The sequence below is a fragment of the Passer domesticus genome, chromosome 6, assembly GCF_036417665.1.
Source record: "Passer domesticus isolate bPasDom1 chromosome 6, bPasDom1.hap1, whole genome shotgun sequence".
In the NCBI taxonomy this organism is placed as follows: Eukaryota; Metazoa; Chordata; class Aves; order Passeriformes; family Passeridae; genus Passer; species Passer domesticus.
The window spans coordinates 24,482,800-24,495,047 of NC_087479.1; the positions used below are offsets into that span (position 1 = coordinate 24,482,800).

The window sequence follows — 12,248 nt, forward strand, 5'->3', positions numbered from 1 at the left end:
AGGGCTACAGTGGAAATGCGTTTCTGTGAGGTTTTTTAAATACTTTTAGGGATGTCGACATTACTCGTTCATTTGTAGTCTGTACTGCAAACTAGAAATGTCAAAATCGTACACATCTGTTTAGCAATGAAAGCGTTGCTGGTCAATTTCTTCAGGTTTCTGACCTAAATCCCAGTGAAACTGAAATATTTAAATCGGCCTGAAGTGTAGGGGATTTTAACACAATATCCTGCTCTTTCAGGATATGTAAGTCTGCATATGTAAATCCTGTTAATATTTCAACTATGTAGTGTGTTTTGAAGTGATCCTTAGTGTCTCTTCTGAGGTCTAAGTGCTTTTTGTCATTTTTTACATGAAAGAGAAGAGCTACATGGTAGTGTTGCTGTGTCTTATATAACGCTTCAGTGTAATGTGCACAAGAAAAATTCTCTGTGATTGAGATCTGTGTGGCCGTGACACTCCATGGGAGCTGGCCTTCCATTCCCTCTAATTCCCCTTGTACCTCTAAATCCACTTCTATGCATTCCTGCCACCAGCACACATTTGAGCAGTTTATTTTCATGCTAGTGACTCCGTATGCCCTTTGTTACCAGCTTTCTCCTTTGACAGCAAGAGATGTCGTAGCAGAAGTGGAGAAGTCTGGTGTCCCAGTGTGTTGTATGACTGCTGTCCCTGCCCTTCCAGTGTATCATATGACTGTTTATGTAGCTTTTCTGCAGCCTTTGAAATTCTAAAGGTTTTTTGGATTCAGCTTGGTACCACCCCCATCTTCCTATAGGAGAGAATGGAAAGGTTTAATCTGTCCCAGACTGTTGAAAACCCTTCATACTTGAAGGGATACTGAGTTGTTTTGCCACCAGATGTTTTGCAAGATGACCTTAGCAGTTGGCCTGTACCTTAGTGACTCAGATTGATCTAATGCACTGTGTTACCATCCTCTGGCAGGAGCCTGGTTTTGTTACAGGTTCTCTTTGTGGAAGAAGAGATTGCCTAACACAACAGAAAGAAAATTGTCATTTAGATAAATGAAAAATATTTAGTAATCTGGTAGGCATCAGTCTTAGGGTGAGAGAATTTTCAAGGAGACTATTGATCTGCATGCAACACTTTTTAAAAAAAGTATAATGTGAGAGGCCTGTTGTATCTAGTCCAGAGACATAGTATTAAAGATGTTTGTAACCTTTTGTTTGATCTCCTGTCAGGCAGGCAAGTTCCTTAGCTGCGTCACTAGCCTTAAATTTGTGCAGAAATTTATATTAATTTGTTTTGAAATAAACCAGTAATTATTTATTATCTAACTCTGAACAACACTAAAATTGTACCAGGGGATTTTTAGATGTGTGCTTGCTTCAAATGGGAGCTCAAAAGTGTGTTAAAGGGAAATGGCTGGAACTTGAAAACTTGCTTGACAGATGCTTAAAACTCAGTAGTGGTTTTTTTCCTGCTAATTTATAGAGAAAGTAGAAGGTGAAGGCTGGAGTTTTGAGCTCTTCAGTCTAATGGTTAAATTTCTTTGGCAAGTGTAGATACAACATGGAAAAGGTGGAAGCAAGGAGAAAAGGATTGAGTTTGTTTACTGACCTTAGTTTCCCAATATTACATTGACCATCCTATATTGTTTTGGCTTTCTCTGCAGGAGGACATAGGACTCTTGAAGGTGTTTTGTTCTGCTTCCTGGCCTCAAGTGTATGCCACAGGCATCCTAGAGTGACTTTGCTGTCTGTACCACAGCCTGGTATTTAGAAAGAAAAACAACCCAAAAAAACCCCCAAACAAAACAAAATACCCCAACAAAACAAAAGCCCTCAAAAAAACCACCCCAAAGACACCCAACCCCCAAACAGACATAAATAGTCTTAGTTAAACTGGTTTCTAATAAAGATACTATGAGCTGGACTCTGTCAAAGCAATGGTAGGAACGTACTGAGGTGGTTGGGAATGAATGGCACAGCCCAACAGGAGTAATTGAAGGGTCAGAAATATTGCCTGCATAAGTAAAATGAGATGTTTTTTAGTATCTGCATGTCTGATGCAAAAGGATCTGATAAGAAGTAATTCTGCTAGGTTGAGTGGAAAATTATTAGAGATAAACCTAAGTTGGCAGAACAGGAAGAAAGGAATTTTTTTACACTTTGTGGGAGATGACAGGACTTGTTCATGGACTTAATAAAGACAGGGGAAGTGAAAGAAAGAAAGAAATCAAGCATGACCCCTAGTCTACAGGACTGATAAAACGGAAGATACTGGCATGCTGGAAGAAGGAGAAAGGAAAGTATTCAGTGTTTTAAGATGCAAATATATCAGCATACCATTGGCTGTCAGAGGCATTGCTAAGTTAAACTTGAACAGCTCTCTGCTGTAACTGAATTGTAAAAGTCAGGCATGACAGATCTCATGCATACTTTGTCTGTGGCAAGGAGTGCATCTGCTTTCATGTGGCTTGTAATCTGACTTCATGTGAAATGGAAAGCTCTGCTTCCTGAGAGTGAATGTAATTTTAAATATGAACAAAGCCTTACTCAGTCTTGGCTTACTTCTGCTGGCATTGTTTGCTCCCAGCTTTCAGATTCCTCAATGACGGTTAATAGCATAATTCAAAATACTTGGTTTTGTTTGTTTGCCTGGATGTATGACAATAGTGAGGAAAAGGACTTTGATTGAAATGTAATTGGGACACTTTGTTAGTGAGTTCAGGCCCTTCTAGTACAGGGAACTGCAGTCATGCTCCTTTTCTCTAGTGGTTAATTAGTAAGCTAAGGCATGTGTGGAATTTATAGCAAAAAATGAAACAGAAAATCAACTCTAAACTGTAAGGATCATTGTGAAAAGAACAACTTGGGAGCCTCTGATTTCCTTAGATTAATAGCAATTCTTTAAAATGTTATTTGAGAAGTCAGTGCAGGATTCAAGTCACAAGAAGAATTGTTTCTCTAAAACACAAAGATAAAAAAAAAAATCCTTGTTTTGCCTGCCTGTATGGAAAAGGCAGAAATTAAAACAATAGTGTTGCATACAAAGTCAATGGATATTTCTTTCCTCCTAGAGAGGAACTGAATAGTGCAAATTATGTTATGTGATACCTAGAATAATTTGTCAAGACATACTTGTAACAGAGTGTTGAGTCAGTTTGAATGATGAAGTGCAAATGTCATAAACACTTGTACAGATAAGACACGTGGCTGCATATACTTACCATGAAGATTTTAGGATGCTTCTGTTTGATATAGGTGTGTTCTTGTTTTTTTAATAACAAAAGACTGCAGATGGAAACAATTAGCTAAAACCACATGTAACATAAATGAAATTTAATTTATATTTAGTTGTATGATAGCCTCTCTTTCTTCCATACATGTACAAATAACCTATAAACATTTTACATTTTGAAGTTAAAATTTTGAATAATATATTTCATATATTAGTAAGTGATAAATAGGTTACTTGTTTTTCAGACTTGTAATGCTTAACCAATCTTTAAGTACTTTTTTGCTGAAAATTCAGTGTGTTTCTTTGCCTAATTCCATTTAATAAATGAACATGAGCTACAAAATTAATTACTGTAAAATGAACATGGAAAAGTCAGGAAAAAATGAGCTTTAAAACAAAACAGTTACTTCATAGGGATAAGTCAGGCCTATCTTTTTTCCCCCTATTCTTCATGTTTTCATGAAACAGCAGGGTTTCTGCCTCTCTGTACTTCTCAGCTTCAATTTTTTAATATTTTTTAAAATTCTTTTTTGAAGAGTTAGGTTTCCAGCTGCATTGAAACCTAATAGGATTTGGGAGTCTAATTCGCTTAAGCTCCTTTGAAAGTCCAAACATTTTTCCTTGAGCGGTGTTTTATTTCAGGAGTAGACAAAGTTGATTAACCTGGATAGCAGCAACTTCTTTGAACCAGATCTATAAGCAGGAAAGCCACTTGTCAAACTAAGACTGTCGAATGTAGATACAGTATTAAAACCAGTGTTTGGTCTTTCTGTTGCAAGAGGCATTAGTCAGGCAAAAATCTTTACAAGGTACTCTAGCCAGCATAACCTGTGAAACACCTTAGGTTACTTGGTCCCTATGAATGGGAGAGAGAGTATGATAGATGTACAGAAAGCACTTGAAACAACAGGAAAATTGTCTAATTGTTCCTATCCCCCTCACTTGTTTTTATTTTTATGACAGTTTTCTGGGAATTAAAGTTAGGAAGAGTATTCCGTGTTTACTTGGGTGCTTTTTTCTTTCTTTTAGGCCATGCAATGGACATTCACATGTTACTAAGATAATTGGTTAATGCTCAGAGGTAGTTTCAACTAGCTAAGTGCTTAGCTACACCTTGTAACTTTCTTGTCTTGAAACCATAAAATTTTTAAGTGCTTAAGCCTTCCTTTTTCCATTTCTCTGAAGTCACTTGAGGCTGAATTATTATCTGAGGCCATAGTTCATGCTTGGTGTCTTTCACTGCCTTGATTTGATATTTCAGATGTTAGTAAAGTCTCTAAATTAAAAAGCTAAGGATGGGAAGCAGTCATAAAGTAATCACTTCAAGGAAACATTCTACAAGTTAAAGTACTCCAAAGGAATGCACTGGAAGCAACCAATGAAGCCAATTTTCTCTGCTAGTCTGAGAAATTAATGGTGTTGGACTTGGAGATTTGGAAGGGAGTTGCTTGGCTGGCAATATGGTGAGGAGAAGTTCAGGTAAGAGAAGACCAAAATAAGGTTAAGTGTGTGTAAGCTGAGATATCAGATATCCTGAACCTCCTTCAGTATGCTTGTAGAAATTTGGAGGACATAGGAAGAGTTGGGAAGTTAGGACTTGAAAAGATTTCAATCTGTTTCTGCTTGGACAACCACCCATGCACTCTATGTTTTATGAAACCTGCTGAAAAGGTGAAGTACCTGTGCAAGGTCTGTGTAGCCCCTATTGCTTTCATCATGATACAGCTCAAAGAGGGACTACAGTAATTGGGACAGTTTGACTTCAGTGGGTCACTGGAAATAAGGAAGAGCCACCAGGGAAGCTCCAGGGATGCTGATTTTGAAGCCAGTATAGTTGGATTGCTGGCTTTGGTCTCCTAGGCAATTCAAAACCATGCAATGTGACATTTTTTAATGCAGTAGAATATAGCTGCATGGTGCAGACCAGAGCAGTGACCAGCAGCTGAGCTATGCAGAATGCCATGGAATGAACCAGCTGAAGTTACCTTGTGAACCATTCCCAGTGGAAATTTTTCAGTGTATTTTCCCACCTACTAAAGCATTTCAAACTTTACTTCTGTAACATTTCTTAGTCTCTGAGCCTTCCCTCTTCTACCAGGTGATAATTCTAAAAATATCTGAATCTGAAAGACAGATTGGACTTGTTGCTTTGTATACTTCTAACTGAATTAAATGTTATTGGGTTGCCACAGAAAACCTTGTTTAATTTTAGTGGAAACTAATTAAATCCTCATGAGCATTCATACATTTTGCTGAATATGTGAAGCTGGCAGCTAGTAAAATTCCTCTAAATTTTCAGACAGTTGAGTAATTTGAAGAAGCAACAGCCTTTCAATATAGCTTTAGTTTAAGAGGAGCAAATGAAAATTGCAATGTAGAGTCATGGAATTGTAGAGTGGTTTGGATTGAAAAGGACCTTATAGATAATTTAGTTCCAATCCTCCTGCCATGGAGAGAAATGCCAGTTACTAGATCAGGTTGCTCAGGGCCCTATCCCACCTGGCCTTGAACAGTTCCAGGAGTGGGGCATCCACAACCAATCTGAGCAACCTGTTCTAACACTTCAGTACCACCTGAGTAAAGAATCTCTTCATAACATTTAATCAAAAATTTCCCTCTTTCAGTTTAAAGCCATTGCCCCTTGTCTTGTCACTATCTGTCCATATAAAAAGTTCCTCTCCCTCCTTTTTATAAATTCCTTTATGGTACTGGCAGCCCACAGCAAGGTCTCCCTGGAGCCTTCTCTTCGTGCTGAACAACTCCAGCTCTCTCAACCTGTCTTTGTAGGAGAGATATTTCACTCACTATCATCTTTGTGGCCTCCTCTGTGCCTGCCCTACAGGTCCATGTTATTCTTGTGCTGAAGACTCCAGATCTGGATGCAGCATTGCAGGTGGTGTCTCACAAGAGCAGAAGTGCAGAATCAGCTCCCGTGGCCTTCCCCCACTGCTCTTGATGCAGCCCAGGATAAGGTTGGCGAGTGCACATTGCTGGTTCATGTCCAGCTTTTCATCCACAAGAATCACCAAGTCCTTCTCTGCAAGGCTGTTCTCAGTGACTTATTGTCTCAGTATCTACTCATGTCTCTCCTTGCCTGACCCAGGTGCAGCACCTTGAACTTGGATTTCTTGAACTTCATAAGGTATTTTTAGGCTCCCCCATCAATTTTGTCCAGGATCCTGGATGGGATCATGTCCCTCTGTTGTGTCAACTGCACCACCAAGCTTCATGTCATCTGCATATGTGGGAATGTCTCACTGTCTCTGTCAGTGATGAGGACACTGAAGAGCACTGGTCCCAAGACAGAACCCTGAGGGATGCCACACATCACTGGCTGTCATTTAGACACACAGTTGTTGACCCCCACTCTGTCTCTGTCCAGAAAGTGTTTAGGGTGAACTGATCTCACTTGATTGAGTCATTGCAGTGTACTAGCAATATATGAACAGCCATTTGGAGCTCTTAAATATGTTTCACGCTATGTTTGGGGATTTATTTTTAATGGAGTAGCTTTTATATGGGGGGTTAAGATATGAAGTAAATTTTTCCTGTTTATGTAACAGTGACAGAAACAAACTTAGAATTTCATAATTCCTAACATGTTATGACACCTGTAGTATGTTTCTGTAGAAGCTGGGACTCTGAAGAGAGAATTTTTTGGTCGGTGGACTCAGATGCAGCTCATACTGAACTGCTTGTTGAACCTGAGGGTTAAATTTCAGACTTGCTCTGGTACTCACTTGGTTTGAGAATCCTGCAGCAACCTCATAATTCCAAGTGTGTTGTTGTTCCAAATAGGTATGCTGGGATACATGGGTAAAAGTGGGAGGTTGGCTGAGCTTTATTTACTCTGGTGTGTAGGCCAATGGCGACAAAACATTTTGTGCACAGAATCCTCTCTGGGTGTAATAAGGTACTTATCCTTCAGATGTTGTGTATATGGTAAGCCTGAGGGTGTTCAGAAATGTTATCAATTTCCTATTTGTTTTAGAGTAACAAGTTTTTTCTCAAAAACCTCACCCCTTATCTCCTACGCTCCATAAAAACACAAACCTGTCAAAACGACTAACTTCACACCCAGAAAACAGAGTAATGAAGTTATTTGCACTCATTCGATCTACTGCCCACAAGATGGCAGTGCAATACTACAATAAGATGCTAATGTGTTTTGGTTTTTTTATTTCTTACCTATGGCAGAGTGTTGAAAATGTATGTTGAAGCTGTTGCTGATAAGAAGATAAGCATATGTAATTTTGAATAATAGTATGCAAAATAAAAGCTTAAATATGTCAAATGAATAATGATCAATAAATGCTGATTCCATATGTGTACTGCAAAACCAATGGCACTGAATTTGACTGTCACCGAATTAAGCACAAGAATTGTTAAGTGGTCATGTATCACTGATAAAGATCAATAGATGTTTGTAATGCTAAGATACCATATATAAATAAAAACTTGGGCTATATTTGTGCCCCAGTAAAATCAATATGCAAATAACTACTGATTTCCACAGTAAGAAATTTGAGTCTTGATTATTTTAATTTTAGCATAGATTTTATGCAATATTGCAGAAATGTCATCAAGCTCTCAATGCCAATCTATAACCAAAGTAAAGACTGCTGTGTTACATATACACTGATTCAAGTCTCTGTTAACTTCCTTCAAGTATTTGCAGGCATGAGACCTACAGCAAAGCATAAAGCTTAAACATACACACTTCTTCAAAATAAGCTATAAAATTTCATTGTCAGATTTTAAAGTTAAATAATATTGTGGATCAGTGTGTTATACATGTAAAAGCATGTAGGTAGTCAAAATAATTAATACTGGAACATGCCTGTTGTAAAATTTGTAGGCAAAAATGCTTTGTCTGCAGAGGCATTTCTGAAGCTGTTATAGCTTCTGTGAGCCAAGATTATATTGGCATAAAGAACAAATTTTCATTATTGTTTATTGTTTCATTAGTTGTGCTTAGTGACTGATGTACATCTTCAAATCCATGTTAAATTGTTGTAACACAAAAGTTTATTATGCAGTAAGAATATAATTCTAACATATAAAAACAAAACATGACTTTTGATAATAGTAGATGTGTTTTCTATGGCAGCGTTCTAGAAGAGAAAATGAAAACTGATTCTGGTTATTTCTGTGCATAAAATCTGGCAATTTTGCCTGTTAAGTGATGATATTACAAAGTTTCCTTTAACTGTAGCTTAGTTTCTGTCACATTACCTTGGATGTCCCTACTAATGTAAACATTCTTTCTTTATGCTTTCTGCTTTTCCATTTCAAGCTCGCAGGGTGGGAGACACTCAAAATCATACCCCTGAGACTGGTGGAACTCGTCTGTTATGAGACTGAAATTCTCTCTGAAAAATGATTATATTGACCTTTTCAGACTGGTTGAAGTATTATGATTAGGGTTGGTATCACTGAAAAGGGCTAAAGACAAGGGGGAAAAAAAACCCTTTTCAGATAGTGATGTGAATCCTAGAACCTGGAAGTTTTGAAAATCAGTATTGCAATGAATAGATAATAGGGATGCCTGTAAGTATTTTCAAGTATTTCAGCCTTGATTATAAATGCCTTAAATGGGCTCTTCTCCAACTGAAACATACAATTTTTTTTTCCCCCTTGGAGGAGATTAATTGATATTTGCTGCCTGTGGAAACCAACACTGGTCCTGTTGTTGGGTAAAGTAAATTAATATTGGTTTTTATGATATGAAACTCTCACTCGCTGATGTCTAATTATTATTTGTGCAAGAAAGTGTAAAGTATCAGCCATCTTAAGGCAGTATTTTCTCTACAGAAAATCTGTACTACAGGTCAACTGTTTCGGGTATGTTGAAAGTAGAGTAGTTACAGGAGAAGTGCCTGCCATTTTTTTCTGCAGCATGTCTTATCCTGGGGAATCATTACAATTAGATACCATTGCACCAACATCTGAAACAGGTAATTCATGTTTCAGTTGTCTACAGTGGTGGTTTTCCGATGAGAAAATAACTGCAGGAGTCTGAATGTTGTTGAGAAGTCCCACCCATACAGTGGGGAAGGAAAGGCAGGAGTAATTGGCCTTTAGGTCTGCTTTTTAGTCACTGTTAACAGCTGCTTTTGTTTTCCCTCTGGATCACTTTCAATCCATCAATTTTTGTCAGTAAACACAGTTTATGGGTCATCTTTTAGTCTTTAGTCAATGAATCATTTCCCAGTTCAGTGTGTTATCCTAGTTTCCTGGACTTTTTACTGTTTTTATTATACTGAAGTATGCAGATGTGTGGCTGGTGCCCCCAAAGAGCAACACTCCCAAAAGCAAATGAGAGTCTTAGCAGCCCTTTCAGTTTTGGGAAATTCTTTGTGCTGTTTATTTCACTTCCTCTTAGACTCAATTCTGAGTGGCTTTGCAACAGGGTTAAGGTTTACTTATTTTTCTGTTACTAACACTTGTTTCTTAATATTTAGTTAGAGGGTTAATTTTCAAAATTAGTATATCTTTTGAATGTGTAGTAAATATCACTCAACTTTGTTTTCTTGCCTGGCTCCAGATAACATACTGAACTCGGTAAAACTTGAAGGGCATGGTGAAGAAAAAATATGGTTCTAACTACCATAATCAGAGACACAGAAACAAAATTTAATTCTTCATTACGGATTCTGTGGTATTTGATGTCTATTCCAGCTTGTGGAACTATGTGATTAATTTCTGAATTTGAAAGTTTGATTGTCATTTCAATTTAACAAATCTTATCCTCAGTATTTTGTCATTAAAGCTTGAAATTATGAACTGTAGATGTTTTATAAAGATAGCACTCCTGATCTTTGGTGAATTTTTTGATCTGAGCCATGAAATTATGAATGGTTGAGATTTGTGATGATACACTGAGGGTTTTTAGGTTGGTTACATGCATGTTCTCTAGAGGTAGGTTTGCAATGCTGGTCGTGTACACAGGTATGTAACATAACCCCATGGCAAGAAGTAGAAAACAAAGAGTCAGGATGCTTATAGGTTTTTAGAAGAATTTATTTTCCAAGACATTGCCTTACTATTGATGCTGACCAGTGGCAGCACAATCTTGTGTGTACATCTTAATTTTGTCAGAATTGCATAATAGTGTGTAAAGCAAGAGTGCTTGCTTTGTTCATGCAGCACTTTCAAAACATTGCGTCTGGTGCCCATTTTAGGTGCTTCTGTTATCATATTCTGTTGGCTCTGGGTCGCAATACTAGTTCATCCTGGGATCAGTTCATCATCAAAAAGAGGAGCTATGTAGAGGAATGGGCAATATTCTGAGAGTACAAGACTACTAGAAGAATATGAGAGCTTTGAGAGTCTTCACAGTTCTTCCCTTCATTCATCTCCAAGTCATTGGTTATTGCAGAGCCAAAAGCAATAAGACTTTTAAGAAAGTACTGTGTTTGCAGACAAGTGCTTAATTCTCCTCTCCTAAGTGGGATTAAGATTCTGAAGGGGATTGGTGCTGTCACATTAAGCAGGGGGAACATGGCTACCACTTATTTATTATACCTCTTAATAAAAATTTTACAAGGCAAAACTGTAATGCTGACTGGGTAATGAGACAGTCCTTGCTTAAAACAGTCTTTACTGCATTTTTTCCTAAGCAGTGAAGAAAATAAATACCAGTATGATGTATGCTTTAACTGGCATGTTGTTTCTTATTGTCAAATATGATGGTGGCCATCCCAGAAGACCAAAAGAAAGCAAATCAATCTCTTCTGTTGATTTTTAGCAAGCTTTTCTCCTTTCTGCAAAATTTCACTTTTTAATATGATGAGAAATAAAGCTCATTGATTAGACATTTCCAAAAGGGAGGAAGAAAACATATAGGCTTTCTGCAGATATAAACCTGTGAATGTTATTAGAGACTAGACTAAATGGAAAGAAATGTCTTATTTAGAGTATGAAACTTTTCTAAGTTAATGTCCATAAAGTTTAAATTAGTTCAGACTTTTCTTATTAGAATAAATGTTTCCTTTTAAAAAGCATGATAATCATAATCAAGACTAAATTTGTTCTGTTATTTATTTTCAAAATGATTGTACATGTTTAGCAGACTTTTGATTTAAATCCCTAGGGATATATTGGAGACAGATGTTTAGATGACCTAATGTTTAAAGTAAAGTTATATTTGGACACTCGATTAAATTTTCCTTAAAATCTTTCCATATATGTTAGATTGTGGAGCAGTGCAGAAAGTATTGAAAGATTTATGTTGAAAAGGTACTGCTTTATTTTTAAAGCAAGTTATTAGAGTTCAGTAGATTTTATTTCAGGCAACTGTCAAAAGCAGAAAATGTTTGATTATAAAACAGTGTGTTTACAAATGAAAATATTGTGTCTTGTTGCAGAGCTAAATGGGAAACAGATTTCTTTAAAAGTTCATTGATTTCAAAACCAAATTTACCAGGCCATTTATAGCTGCCTCAAAACTTGGTAAAGATTATGGTAGACCTTAAAATGTAGCATCAGTTGAAGACTGCATTATAGGCCATAGCAGTTTCAAATCTTTTTGCTACTCTCTGGTTTTGAACAAGTAAAAGATTCTCAAGATGCACCTAATCATATGACTAAATATGTGATAGTAAACAACATTGTGAAAAGTCTCAATATTTCATCATAATTATCAATATTGACCTATTGGGAAGGTATTGATTTACAGATGAAAAAAATTAGTATCTTCAGTCTTGTAAAGTTTATATATACTGGCTTTTATTGTGTATAATGAAATAGGAAAGTTACTGAGTTGCTGAACTTCTGACATTTTAACTGTAACTGAAATATTGTACTAAGAGATGCATTTTTTTCACAGGCAGGATACTTTGTGGGCTGATGCAAGTGTTGCACAAAACCACTATTCAGATGCTTAGCACTCAGCCTGCAAAAAAACCTCTGGCCAGATCCTGAGAAAGTTTCTGTGGAACAGCATTTTTTATTATTTTCTGTAATTTGTGATTAGGAAGGCTGATGTGGGCAGCAGAGCTGAAAAGTATTTTATGCAGAATGGACCTTGTTAAGTTTAAGAA

General features: G+C 36.9%; 1 protein-coding gene across 6 annotated transcripts in view; it reads left to right on the forward strand.

The window, feature by feature from the left end:
* SLC25A21 (solute carrier family 25 member 21) overlaps positions 1-12,248 on the forward strand; it is a 237,453-nt gene that overhangs the window by 3,190 nt on the left and 222,015 nt on the right. The window lies entirely within an intron of this gene.